The 12,862-nt window shown below is 42.4% G+C and overlaps 1 protein-coding gene across 1 annotated transcript in view; it reads right to left on the reverse strand.

Moving 5' to 3' along the window:
• Positions 1 to 12,403, reverse strand: part of LOC101822483 (collagen alpha-4(VI) chain-like) — a 115,989-nt gene extending 103,586 nt beyond the window's left edge. The window contains exon 1 of the mRNA XM_021230102.2: positions 12,306 to 12,403. The gene's annotated coding sequence lies outside the window, so the exon portion shown is untranslated. The remainder of the gene's footprint in view (positions 1 to 12,305) is intronic.
• Between the last annotated feature and the right edge of the window lie 459 nt (positions 12,404 to 12,862).

Consider the following 12,862-nt stretch of genomic DNA (forward strand, 5'->3'; position numbering starts at 1 on the left):
AATAGCTAGGCAGGATTTCAGGACAGAGAGAACACTGGGGGGAAGGGCAGAGTCACAAGGAGACCAGAGGAAGTATGACATGTAGAAGATGAGGCAACAAGCCATGTGCCATGTGGCAGTATGTAAATGAATAGAAATGGGATCATTTAAGTTATACGAGCTAGTGGGACAATCCTAAGCTATCAACTGAGGTTCATACATAATAAGTCTCCATGTCATGTTTTGGGAGCTGGCTGTCAAGACAGAAAAATCTGACTACACTATCTAACAAATACCCCAGTGTCATGTCCTTAAAAGTTGTTGACCAGGCTTGTCCAAGTGTTCCTTGCTGTTGCCTGTGGTTTCCTCTCCTAGGTTGAAGGTAAGTTCTATTACTAAAGACATCACACAGTTTGGACACAAGACTCAGAAGATTCTAGCTGGATCCAGCCTGAAAGCTTCTGCCCTGTGATCTAGCTTCCACGGTACCAGAAGCTTCCAAGGAAAGCAAACAATCAATTGTGATGGCTACATACCATAACGATGACACAGCTAGATATCCCTAAAGGTACAATAGTGGCACTCGTATCTTGGCAGTAACCAACAACTGTCTAATCAGACTTAAGACCCACTTACCAGAAAGAAACCATGCCTGGAACTAGAGACCCAGCCAACCATGCAGGAGCAGAGCACTCATGAAACTTAGACTTGGATGCCACTTTCCTAGACCAATCTAATTCCTAGCTGCACTCTGAGTCTTATTCTTATAGCCTCAGAGAAGTATAGGTTTCATCCCCACACACACATAAAAAAAAGCTTCTCTTTACAACAAACGTAGACCATTATAGAAAAAAAAATGCAACTGGTCATAATGCCAAAGATCAACTGATCCTGGGATGCACAGCTCCAATGGATACATCTACTCTACAATTCCTACACCTATGGCTCAGGGAACATCATAGAAGAGGGATCAGAAAAATTATAAGAGCCAAAGAAACAAAAAGTCTACAGTGAGGTTGTGTCTCCTAGAAATGACAGGGAAGCACCCGTGATACCTCAACAGGATAGCTGCCTAAACGAAAGGGAGAGAATCGGTTTCTCCTCCTAATTGGTTATTCAATACAAAGTGATCGGCCCTGAATTCATGTGTACACAAGCAACACTAAATGGACTTAGTAGGTTGCATGTATATATTTATGTGCATATATATACACATATATATAATCACAGTAATAAAGAAAAAGAGACCATTAATTTGAATTAGAATAAAAGGATTTAAAAGGAGTTAGAGGGAAGAAAGGGAAAAAGATTGTGATGCAATTATATTTTAATTAAAGTATTAATGAAAGTCCCTCAATATTTTACCAAAGGTGGGGAGGGGTTTATGAGGCCCAGCCCTTCCTAAGGGACTATTGGCCGTTAGTGGTTGCTGAGGGAGGAGGATCATTTTCTTCAGTGGGTGTACCCACAGAAAAGCAGTCAATAGAAACAATCCCACTTGTTCTCATGCAAGCAACTTTAATCAAACTCAGTGGGCCACATACAAAAGGCACAAAAGTAGGTGGAGAGTTTCTTATGAATGATGCAAAGTAGGCAAATGGATGGCACTAGAGTAAACCATCCTGAGTGAGTAACCCAGACACAAAAAGACAAGCATGGTATGTACTCACTCATATATGGATTTTAGATATGGATCAGGGGAGTGTCAGCCTACAATCCCAGTGCCAGTGAGTCTGGGAAATAGGGAGGTTCCCAAGAGAGATGCATGATACCCCAGAGAAGTGGAATGAGGCAAGATCTCCTGAGCAGATTGGGAACATGAGGATGGAGGGAGAGGGAACCAAGAAAAAGAGAGGGGGATAAGAGGAGGGGAGAAGAACCATGGGGGAGCAGGAAGGTTGGGTCGAGGTAAGAATAGAGAACAGGATGAGAGATACCATAATAGATCGAGTCTTTATAGGCTTTAGGAGAAAGCTGACACCAGTGAGATGTCCAGAGATCTACAAGGATAACACCAACTGGCAAACTAAACAATAGTGGAGAGACTACATTAATAGCCCCTCCTTGATGTTAGGGTTGATGACTACCCTATATGCCATCCTAGAACCTTCATCCAGGGACTGATGGAAACAGAGACAGATACCCACAGCTAAACACTGAACTGAACTCCTGGAACCTAGTGACAGAAATGGAGGAGCGATGAGCAAAGGGGTCAAGACCATGATGGTGAAATCCACAAAGACAGCTGACCAGATAAGGGGGAGCTCTTTAATCCCAGACTGATGACTGAGAGGCCAACAGGGGACTGATCCAGACTCCATGAATGTAGTGCCAGGGAGGAGGCCACAGAAATCACTGGGGCCTTGTGTAGTAGATCAGTGTTTACCATGGTTTATGAATGAGCTTTGGGAGCCCATTCTAAATAGAAGGATGCGCTCTCAGCCTGGGCACATGGGGAAGGGCCTAGGTCCTGCCCTGGATGAAATGACAGACTTTAGAGATTCCCTCCAAGGAGGGCCTCACCCTCCCTGGGGAATGATGTGGGGATTGGGTGGGGGGCTAGGGAGCTGGTGGAGGAACAAGGGAGGAGGGGTGGGAGAGGGAGCTGGGACTGACATGTGAAGCATTCATGTTTCTAATTTAAATAAAAACATATATTGAGGGGAAAAAGAATGATGCAAAGTGTAATGGGGTGAAGATGACTGAAATTCCTATATACATATATACAACTGTCAACAAATAAATGAAAGTTAAAAACGACCTACTTTTTGTTGTTGCTGCTGTTGTTTTTATTTTTGTTTTTAACAATGCAGGGGACTGAACCCAGACCCTTGTACATTAGGTCAGTACTCTACCATTGAGCTATTCCCCAGTCCAGCAACAACCAATCTTAAGAAAGTCAAAATTAAACCAATTGATTTAATTAAATCAAACAAAATGAATTCAATTCACTCAGTCAAAACATGACTTTGTTAGGCTGGTAGAGATGACTCAGTGGTTAAGAGCACTTGCTGCTCTTGCAGAAGACCTGTGTTCCATTTCCAGCATCCACACAGGATGGCTTGTGATCACCTGTAACTCCAGGGGATTCAATGCCTTTGACCTCCACAGGTACCCGCACTGTCATGTATGCGCATACATACCCACACAATAACACACACATAATCTAAAATTTTTATTTATTTATTTTGTAATCACCACGGGGGGGGGGGGGAATGATTCCAGAAGACACATCAATAAAATTTTGCTGGAAAACAAGATAATTGCTGCAGTGGTTTAAATGATGTGCCCCCAAAAAGTCTTGAACATTTGAGTGCTTGGTCCTCAGCTGATGGCTATATGAGAAAGATTGGGAGGTGTGGCCTTGCTGGAGGAAGTGTGTCACTGGGTGCAGCTTCTAAGGCTTCAAAGGACTCCCACCATTCCCAGTATGTTCCGCCTATTGGTGGATTCACATGTGAGCTCCCAGTTAGTCCTGTAACCAGGCCTTTATTCTGTCATCATAAACTCTAGCCCTCAAAAACCATAAGCCCAATTAAATGCTTTCTTTATAAGTTGCCTTGATTGTGGTGTTTAGTCACAGCAATAGAAAAGTAGCTAAGACAGTCTCAAAGTATGTTTAAAAAATTATCTACAACCTTTTTTTTTTTTTGGTTTTTCGAGACAGGGTTTCTCTGTGTAGCTTTGGAGCCTGCCCTGACCCTGACACTCACTCTGTAGACCAGGTTGGCCTCAAACTCACAGAGATTCGCCTGCCTCTGCCTCCTGAGTGCTGGGATTAAAGGCATGCGCCACCAACGCCTGGCTTTATCTATAACCTTTTTAATGGCAGGCATAACAACCAAATGGTCGCAATCAACCTCAACAAAACAAGATGAGGCAACATTACACACCTCCTGGAACTGTGCATGAGAAACCTCACCATCCTTTCTATTTCATTCCTTCCCAAAATCTTACCATAGGAAGAAAACCACATAAACCACAACTTAAGGGCAGTCTGAAAACTAATGGCCTGTGTCCCTCAAAAATATTGATATTCTAAAAGACTGAAAAGGCTAAGTAAACAGACAAAATGTGTGTGAGAGAGAAAGAAAGAGACTGTAGTAGTAGGATGGTATGTGAACTATCCAATACAAATGTGCACAATTAATACATTTTCCCATTTTCTTTCTATCTATTCTTTATTCTCTGATATTGGCATTCTCTCTTCTCATGATCACAGGGTTAGGATAAGCACTGGATCTGGAATGTTCTTTTTTTAAGATTTATTTATTTATTGTAAATACAACATCCTGCCTCCATGTCTGTCTGCACACCAGAAGAGGACACAAGATTTCATCATGTGGTTGCTGGGAATTGAACTCAGGACCTTTGGAAGAGCAGTCAGTGCTCTTAACCTCTGAGCAGCGCAGTCTTGCAGTGTTATACATCTGGACTGTGAGCTCCAGAAAGCAAGTGACTGGGAGCTGTGGAGACATTCTCATGCACACATCACATTGGAACCCAAACAGTGTGTTTGGCAGTAAGAACTAACCTAAAGTTGAGCCTAAAGCGATTGCATAAACGCTAACATTTGCTTCCTGTGCCCATTCTCAAATTTTAGCTTCTAAATATAAATACAACTTGGTTGTAAAATATTTGAGGGAAGCTGTGTCAAACATCTCAATGACAATTAATGGCTCCTTAGACTCCAAAAACAACAGTATGTTGTGCTTGGAGCTTTCCACCAGCAAGTGGTGAGGAGAGCATGGCTCTCTGTGGAGCAATGAGTACACACTAATTCCCACCATGTGCCAACCACCTGTGGTAAACCAAATACTGGTGCACAACTGGTGAAGAGTTTAAACTTTTGGAACGGGATGGAACATTGACTGCAGGGTCATTTTTAATTAGTTTATGTCTTCTCCACATGCTGACTTGTCTAACTCATTGGGGTACCTGTTCAGACATCAGTTGGGTCATTTGCTGAAAGTGACATCAGTACGATCAGTAGAAGTGTCTCGGACTCACCCTAACCCAGAAAAGTGTTCAGAACAGTGAATAAACACCACTGTTTTGGTCAGAGTGACTAAGGTGTCATGCTGGGGTGCTACAAGGAAGTGACAGAAGCCCTGTAGAACACAGAAGTTCAAGATGGTCACTTAGAGTTGGAAGAAAACATCTCACATCTACACCCTGTTTTCCTAGTCAAGATCAGTTTAAACCAGCACACACCTCTCCCCTTGGGAAAAAGTAAGGGCGCCCACAGTGACCCTAAGCACTGCCCAGACATCTGTAGTCTTTGCTACTGGAAAACACACTAATCCACAAACGCCTTCAGCAGCTTGGGAAGCAGCCTAGAGGTCACATAACTACACTACTCCATGGAAGGGGCCTATGTTGCATTCTGCTGTCTGTGACCCAAGCTGCTACAGTGTGTGTCACCTTGAAGTTGAAGCTACTGCTAGGATGTATCCTGGCCCAGAAGACCACTAGTTATTGCATCTCTGTCACTGAGATCATCATGATCACCATGGTTATCAATGCACTATGCTCATACACAGAAATGTATCATTCCCAAGCCAGCCTACTACAGTTCCATACTCCCTGGGGACAAGTTGACGTATCTCTCCCCACCAGTTGGTAATGGCCCCTGCTCTTGACTACTCAGAACTTAGGTTTATAAGATGGGCATGATGCTACATACCAATTACCTCAGCACTTGGAAATAAAAAGCAAGAAGTTCAAGGCCAGCCTTGGCTACATAACAAATTTGAGGCCAGCCTAGACTACCTGAGACCAGAAAGGGGGTGGAGAGAGGAAGAGGACCTAGGTGTAAAAGAACAGCCAACATTCTCCCAGTTCCAGACCAACCTAGTGGGCTGCTGCTGCCGCTGCTGCTGCTAGTAATAGTGGTGGTGACGATGATGATGATTATGATGATGATGAAGGAGGTGGTGGTGATGATGATGATGGTGGTGGTGGTGATGATGATGATGGTGGTGGTGGTGATGATGATGATGATGGTGGTGGTGGTGGTGGTGGTAGTGGTGGTGATGAAGGTGGTGGTGGTGGTGATGATGGTGGTGATGATGATGAAGGTGGTGGTGGTGGTGATGCACACTGGCAGAGGAGCAGTTAAAATCCTAGAACCCAAGTTTCCTCCAGAAATGACGAGAAGTAAAGTGCAGTAAGAACTGCAAAGAGTTAGCCAATAATTTCCATTCAAGTGTCAGTCCTGCAACATTCACGTTTTATGTCTCCCTGCATGTCTATGGAATATTCTACACCTCAGCCCTGTCAGCCATAAAACTGGAGAGTGTGCTTCTTTGCCAACACCGTTCATCAGTTAGTGTGAAGACATTGAACCCGTGGAAAAGGGCAGATTTGTGTAAAGCAGTGAAATTAGAGGTGTCCATCACCTTTGAGTGACCATCTACAAAACAGGAACCCCAAGCTGAGTACGTTCTCATTGCTGGAACAAAACATCAGTATTTTTATCAGAGAGAAATGCTTTTTTGTATCAAAGAGCTGACCACATCTTTAGGAAACAGCCTTGTTTTGATGGGCATGAGATTTCAGATTCTAACAGACTTTCTCTGGCAGTGGGAGAGAGCATCCCTACATCAAAATGATGCAGGTGTAGGTGTGACAGCACATAGCAGACCATGGTCACCTGAGGGAAATAAGCTCTTCAGAACTAGCTGGCATCTATGTCTTTTTCAATGACTTTCATTTTTATCTCAAGAATCTCAGCTTAAAGGAACTCAGTGACATTGAACTACTTTTATATCATTTTTGATATCTTAAATAACTTTAAATGGAATTGGAAAAGCATGTAATAACACAAACTTATCTGCTGCTGAAAAGGATCAGCTATTTCATTTTCTATCATAAGATTCCCTGGGCTACAAACTCCAGGGAGGTGGTAATTACAAGATAACACATTTGCCAAGTTTGGTTCAGGCTTTGCAGATTCAAAAAGCATGTGTATTCCTTCCTCTTCCTAGAACCCTCAGAACTCTTTAATACACACCCATGAATGTGCACACACTAGGCACGCTCTTAAGCATTTTCCAGAACCCAGCTAACAGGTCACTTCCTAATCCAAGCCTGGTGGAGAGTCACTCACTACTATGGCACTTTCCCTCTGAACTAGGACATGTATTTCAATGAGTAACTGAAATGTATCAGGTTTTCTTTGTTGCTTATAACAGTTAACATCCACAACAGTTCTCTTCTGAATCTGTTCCCCCCCTCTTTTTTATTTCTCACTTATCTTCAGGAGAACTTAGTAGCACACACCTTTAATCCCAGCACTCTGGAGGCAGAGGCAGCCGGATTTCTATGAGTTTTAAGCCAGCCTGGTCTACAGAGTGAGTTCCGGGACAGCCAGGGCAAAACTTCATGACAACCAAAGTGTTTTGCTTTTGTTTGTATAGACCCAAAGCCCTGGACTTTGCAGACACTCCACTCCCATACACAGGAAATCTTGTAGACTGCCTTTGAAGAGAGCTATCTGGGAATGGCCCATCTGTCACGTCTACTGAAGACACCCTCATCTCTCTTGCCTGATGACTCCAACAACGGTCTGCCCTTTCTCCTGAAATCTACTGTCAACACTTCCAAGGAAGCACTTCTCAAAACCTCCCAAGGCTCCCTGTTCTTCTGAGGAAAGGTGAATTAGGTTACAGACTGCTAAGTGATCTGACCCGGGCTTTTCTCCCTCATTCCTCTATCACTATCGATTTTAGTTAACCTGGTGGAGGAGGAGGGTGCTGTAAGTGTGAGCAAGCGCACATGTATGCATATGGTGGCCAGAGATCAACTTCCAGTGTTGTTCCTCAAAAGCCACCTGCCTCTGGAGACAGTGTCTGTTAAGAGAAGCTTTTTCCTTTGCTAGCCGCTTTGGTTTATCCCCCGCCAGTCACCTGGGCTCTGCCGCGCCAGCCTGGTTCTAGATCCGCATGAGTCCCAAATAAACACACAGGAGGCTATATTAATTATGAAGCTGTTGGCCTTGCTTGTCCCTTACTGGCTAGCTCTGCCTTAAGTAATTACCCCATAATTGTTAATCTAAGTATGTTTCTTACCGGAGAATAGTTCCCGGCTTCTTACCCCTATGGCGTCACATGTCGACTCTCTTGTGTTTCCCCTTCCCAGAGTTCTCCTGGACTCCTAGTCCCTCCTATCTAGGTTTCCTATAGGCTCAACAGTACTTTATTGACAAATGCACAGGACTTCCCCCAACAGTGTCTCTCTCACTAGAGTCTGGGGCTTGCCAATTAAGCTACGGTAAACTAGCAGGGCCCTGAGATGCACCTGTCTCTGCCTCCCCAGCATACACCAGGTGTTTTACTCACGTTCTGGGGACTGAAGTCAGATCTTCGTGCTTGCCCTACTAAGCCATCTCCCCATCCTTCATCGTCACTTTCTACATTCATCATTTGGGTCTGCTGTTCTTCAAATCAGCCAGACACTCCCTGGGGTGGGGGAGAGGAAAGGCTCTACACTTCCTGTTTCCTGGGGGAAGGGGAACTCTACACTTCCTGTTCCCTCTGCTTGGAACGTTCTTCAGCGTGGCTCCATGACCAAGGCCCTCACCTCTTTGACATCTGTACTCAAATGTCACCTTCACAACCACTCCATAACTGCTACCCAGCCCTCCTTCCCTGCTCCACTTTCCCTTGCCCATGTCACTGTGGTTGTTGATAACTCTTTTCACACCCCCTGCTAAAATACAGCAGAGCCCTTTGGTTTTCCATGCTATACTTTGAATGTGATGGTAAACATTCACTGGCTTACAGGGAAAGTCGCCTCTTTTAAGATAGGATGTTCTACAACAATTTATAAGTATCCTTGGAAAGTCTGGTGTGCCATCGTCCATCATTCTGGTAAACAGAAGATGTAAAGCCTATTGTGTTCTCTTTGAGTCTTTAATTACAATTAAAATTTAAAGCCACTTGCATTAAGCACATAATCACATCAGGTGTGGTAGCTCATGCCTTTAATTCCAACATTCATGGGGGCAGAGGCAAGTGAATCTATGTGAGTTCAAGGCCAGCCTAGTCTACATATCAAGTTCCAGGATACCTAGGGCTACATAGAGAGACCCCCTCAAAAAAAAATATAGACAGTTAAAAGCTTTTATTTACAACATTCTAGAACAAATAAATGTAGGCTAATACATTTTATATATATGTATGTATATATGTATGTATGTATATATATATATATATTCATTCATTCATTCATTAAGCACCAACAGCACAAAACCAACACTTGGCAGACCTGTGCAACTAACAGTGCAGAATACTGGTGTGTTTTTTTGGGGGGTTGTTTTTTTTAAGCTCACATAGTATTTTAAGGGCACTAAGTTTAAGAGCCCAGAGAACACTGAAGAGGAGTCAGTCTACCATTGTAACCTATCACCAAGAAGGAATCGGAGATGTGGTCAGAATGAGGAACCACCAAAATTCAGTAAGGTGATGAGCTGTTACTTACATAGAAGGCACAAGACGAACTAGGGATGTTAGGGAAGACAGAATAGTGAAGGCCAAAGTACCAAGCAGACAATATTCATCATTCCATTTCCTCTTAACTATGACATGCTGTGTTTGCTGTTGCTGCTGCTGCTGCTGCAGAATAGAGACAGGACTCCATTCCTCTTGGTCAGTGACAAAATAAACATCTCTAAAGATCCTTCCAGGAAGCCCATTTCTGAGAATCTGAAACTACCCGACAGCACTCTGTGCAAGCAGACTTTGCAGAGGTTACTGGACCACAGTGTCCAGAGGTCAAAATAAAAAATGGCCCCTCTGCATTTTGCAGCCCCTGGGCTGATTGCCTAGCTTCTAAAATTCAATACAAAAAAAGAAGGAAAGAAGAGAGAAAAGACAGACAGACAAGAAGGAAGGAAGGAAGGAGAGAGAGAGAGAGAGAGAGAGAGAGAGAGAGAGAATGCACACCAAGGACAATGCTTTTTCTCCTGTGGACAATGTGGAACAATTCTCAGCCAGGATCAGGATTTGATGCATTCATCCCACCTACGTCAACCCTAACAGTCCTCACCATCTTGTAACACAAATTATAAAGATCCAGAGACTGATACTGGGGTTCAAACTTCAAGATGAATATCAGACAAGCAAACCAGCTGGCCACTAGCTTCTTACCTCTACCTCAGACTGAAAGGGCTGATCCTGTCTCCATGAGCACTTACTAAGCCTCAGACTGTAACCTCTTCTCAGTGTGGCTGGAGAATGAATATCTCCTACTGAATACTGAAGACCCTGCTTCTATCTTTTATACCCCTCTAGTGCTGGGATTAAAGGCATGTGATCTGTTACTCTTTTAGAATATCAATCTCGTGTATTCCTGGCTGGCCTTGAACTCATGGAAATTTGTCTACCTCTTAATCCTGAGTCCTAGTATGGAAGGTGTGTACCACCACCTCCTAGCTTCTGGCTGCTGGTATTAAAGGTGTACTTTAATTAGAGTACTTTATAGAAAATTATTATTTTCTTCAACTCTAGTAAATGATCTCTATGCTAAAGTGTTTAGAATGAAGATCTCTACCATTTAATTTTAAATTTAAAATAATAATAAGATGAGTCAGATCTAGTGACACAGCACTGTACTATTTATTTAGAAGAGCTAAAGAAGGAGGATTGCCAGTTCAAGGCCAACCTGAGCAACTTATTGAGAACCTGCCCCAAAATAAAAGCTTTAGAAGGAGTCTGTATGAATGTAGCTCAGTTGGTACAATTCTGTCTCAAGCACTGCAAAAAAAAAACTAAAATAATAATAAACTATGGGATCTAATTAATGAATATCTCTGTGAGTTGAATTTTGCTGTACCTTGAAACTTTTATAAAAAGAAATAAATTGTTTAACTTACTTGTTCAAATTGTGTGTGGTAGCTAGATAGAAAGCTATTAAATGGTGGTGGTAGTGGTGTGTGTGTGTGTGTGTGTGTGTGTGTGTGTGTGTGTGTGTGTGTGTGTGTGTGGACTCCTTAAGAGAGGGTGGGGGAGAGAACAACCAGAACCCATTATACATGTAAGAAACTGTCACATGGGGCTGGAGAGATGACTCAGTGATTAAAGCATTGACTGCTCTTCCAGAGAAACCAGGTTCAGTTCCCAGCACCCACATGGCAGCTAACAATTGTCTGTAATGCCAAGATCTGACACGCTCGTACAGACATACATGCAGGCAAAACATCAATGGAAATAAAATAAAAACAAATAAATAATTTAAAAAGGAAGAAGAAAAGAAAATCACTCCAGTTTCTGACTGGGGTTGCCACCATCTCCCCCAGCATGTTCTGTGATGGTCAGTCGTCTTTCACCTGAGTTTTATATCCTGACTACACCTGTTGAATCACTAAATTGCCGGTGCCTTCTCCTCCCCTTGGTTCTGCCATCTAACACCAATCTGCAGCTTTTAAATCTCCACAGGACACACATAAGACCCAGGTCTAGCTGGGGTCTCCTTTCCACAAGACAGAAAATTATAGATGTGTCTCCTGCTACTTCTTATCTTCTTGCTCAGTAAAAGTGCAGAGACTTGCAGTTTACTTCTTATCACAGTTTTCAACTTGACTTACTTTCTCTTTTTTTTCTAACAAGTATTCTTTTACATTCTTCTCTGCCTTTATCCCTGCCTCGATTTCTCTCTACCTCTTTACTATCTGAAGTTACTCCCATCTGTCTATATTCTCACAAGCCTCCTCTCTTGGCCTATGAAGGAAAGGAAATACTTTTGTAGGCCAAGCATAGGTGGCATGGTGGTACCTGGCCTGTAAACCTGGACTTTGGAGGGAAAGGCAGAAAGATCAGGAAGTGTTCAAGGCTGGCCTTTGTTACATAGCAAGTTTGAGGCCATCCTGGGCTACAGTGAGACTCTATCTCAAAAAAATCAAAATTTAAAAAAAGTACAACAAAAGAGAAAAAGAGGAGAAGAGGGTCAAGGAGAAGAGAGCATTGGTAAAAACAAATAAAAACAATTATAACCACATTAATACTTGACAAAACTGATGTCTGGTGAAACTTAGATTCTGAACAGTATCCGGTTAAAACCATTAAAAGTTCTTTTAATAACTCTTGATCTTACAACTGGGCAATTATAGTCAATGTGTCAGGTAAAACGTGACAGAGTGTCAACGTTTGAAAAGAAAGTTATTGTAGTCATATTTTAAAACAGGACATTTGTAGGTCTTACAAACTACTTATTTAGGGTTTTGTTTTGCATTGATTCCTAATAAAAGATAGTTTTGTATGGGAAAAAATAAACAAAACAGAGTATTCATCTAAACCTACCCCCTAGGAAAAGAAAATAGCTCTTACCTGACAAATCCTGAAGTCTTCTCAGTTTCTCCTTATCCTCATCACTTAAGGTTCTGTTTGAGCCTTAGGAATTAATTCACTAGTACACAGGAAGCCTGAAGGACTCGGTGACACACCAGCTTTGCCAGTGTTTAATACTCTCCAGAGACGGGGGCGGGTGGAAAGGAGGTTGAGTTTTATACTACGATACAGGGCCTGCACTCATGCATGCTTTATTGTCATTAACCAAAAATGGTAATTTGCCCTGTAAACACTGGTCTTGAAAATGAACACACAAAAATACCAGGGAGAATGTTCTCAAAAAAATAGTAATAAGGAAATAAATTAATTAATAAATTCTAATTAAATTCTGCAGGGAAAAACATTTTCATCACAAGTATCCTTAATTTAATGCTTTTACTTTCCATGAAGTCTCTAAACTATAAGTTTCTTGAAAGTATTCATTTTTGAGTCACCCATACACCTACATACCCTATAGCAAGGAGTCTTTTACATACTGGGTCTCAACACAATATATATAATGGATGAATGAAGCAAAAACTGATAAACTGGACAAG

Source organism: Mesocricetus auratus, unplaced genomic scaffold (assembly GCF_017639785.1).
Source record: "Mesocricetus auratus isolate SY011 unplaced genomic scaffold, BCM_Maur_2.0 Super-Scaffold_100691, whole genome shotgun sequence".
NCBI lineage: Eukaryota > Metazoa > Chordata > Mammalia > Rodentia > Cricetidae > Mesocricetus > Mesocricetus auratus.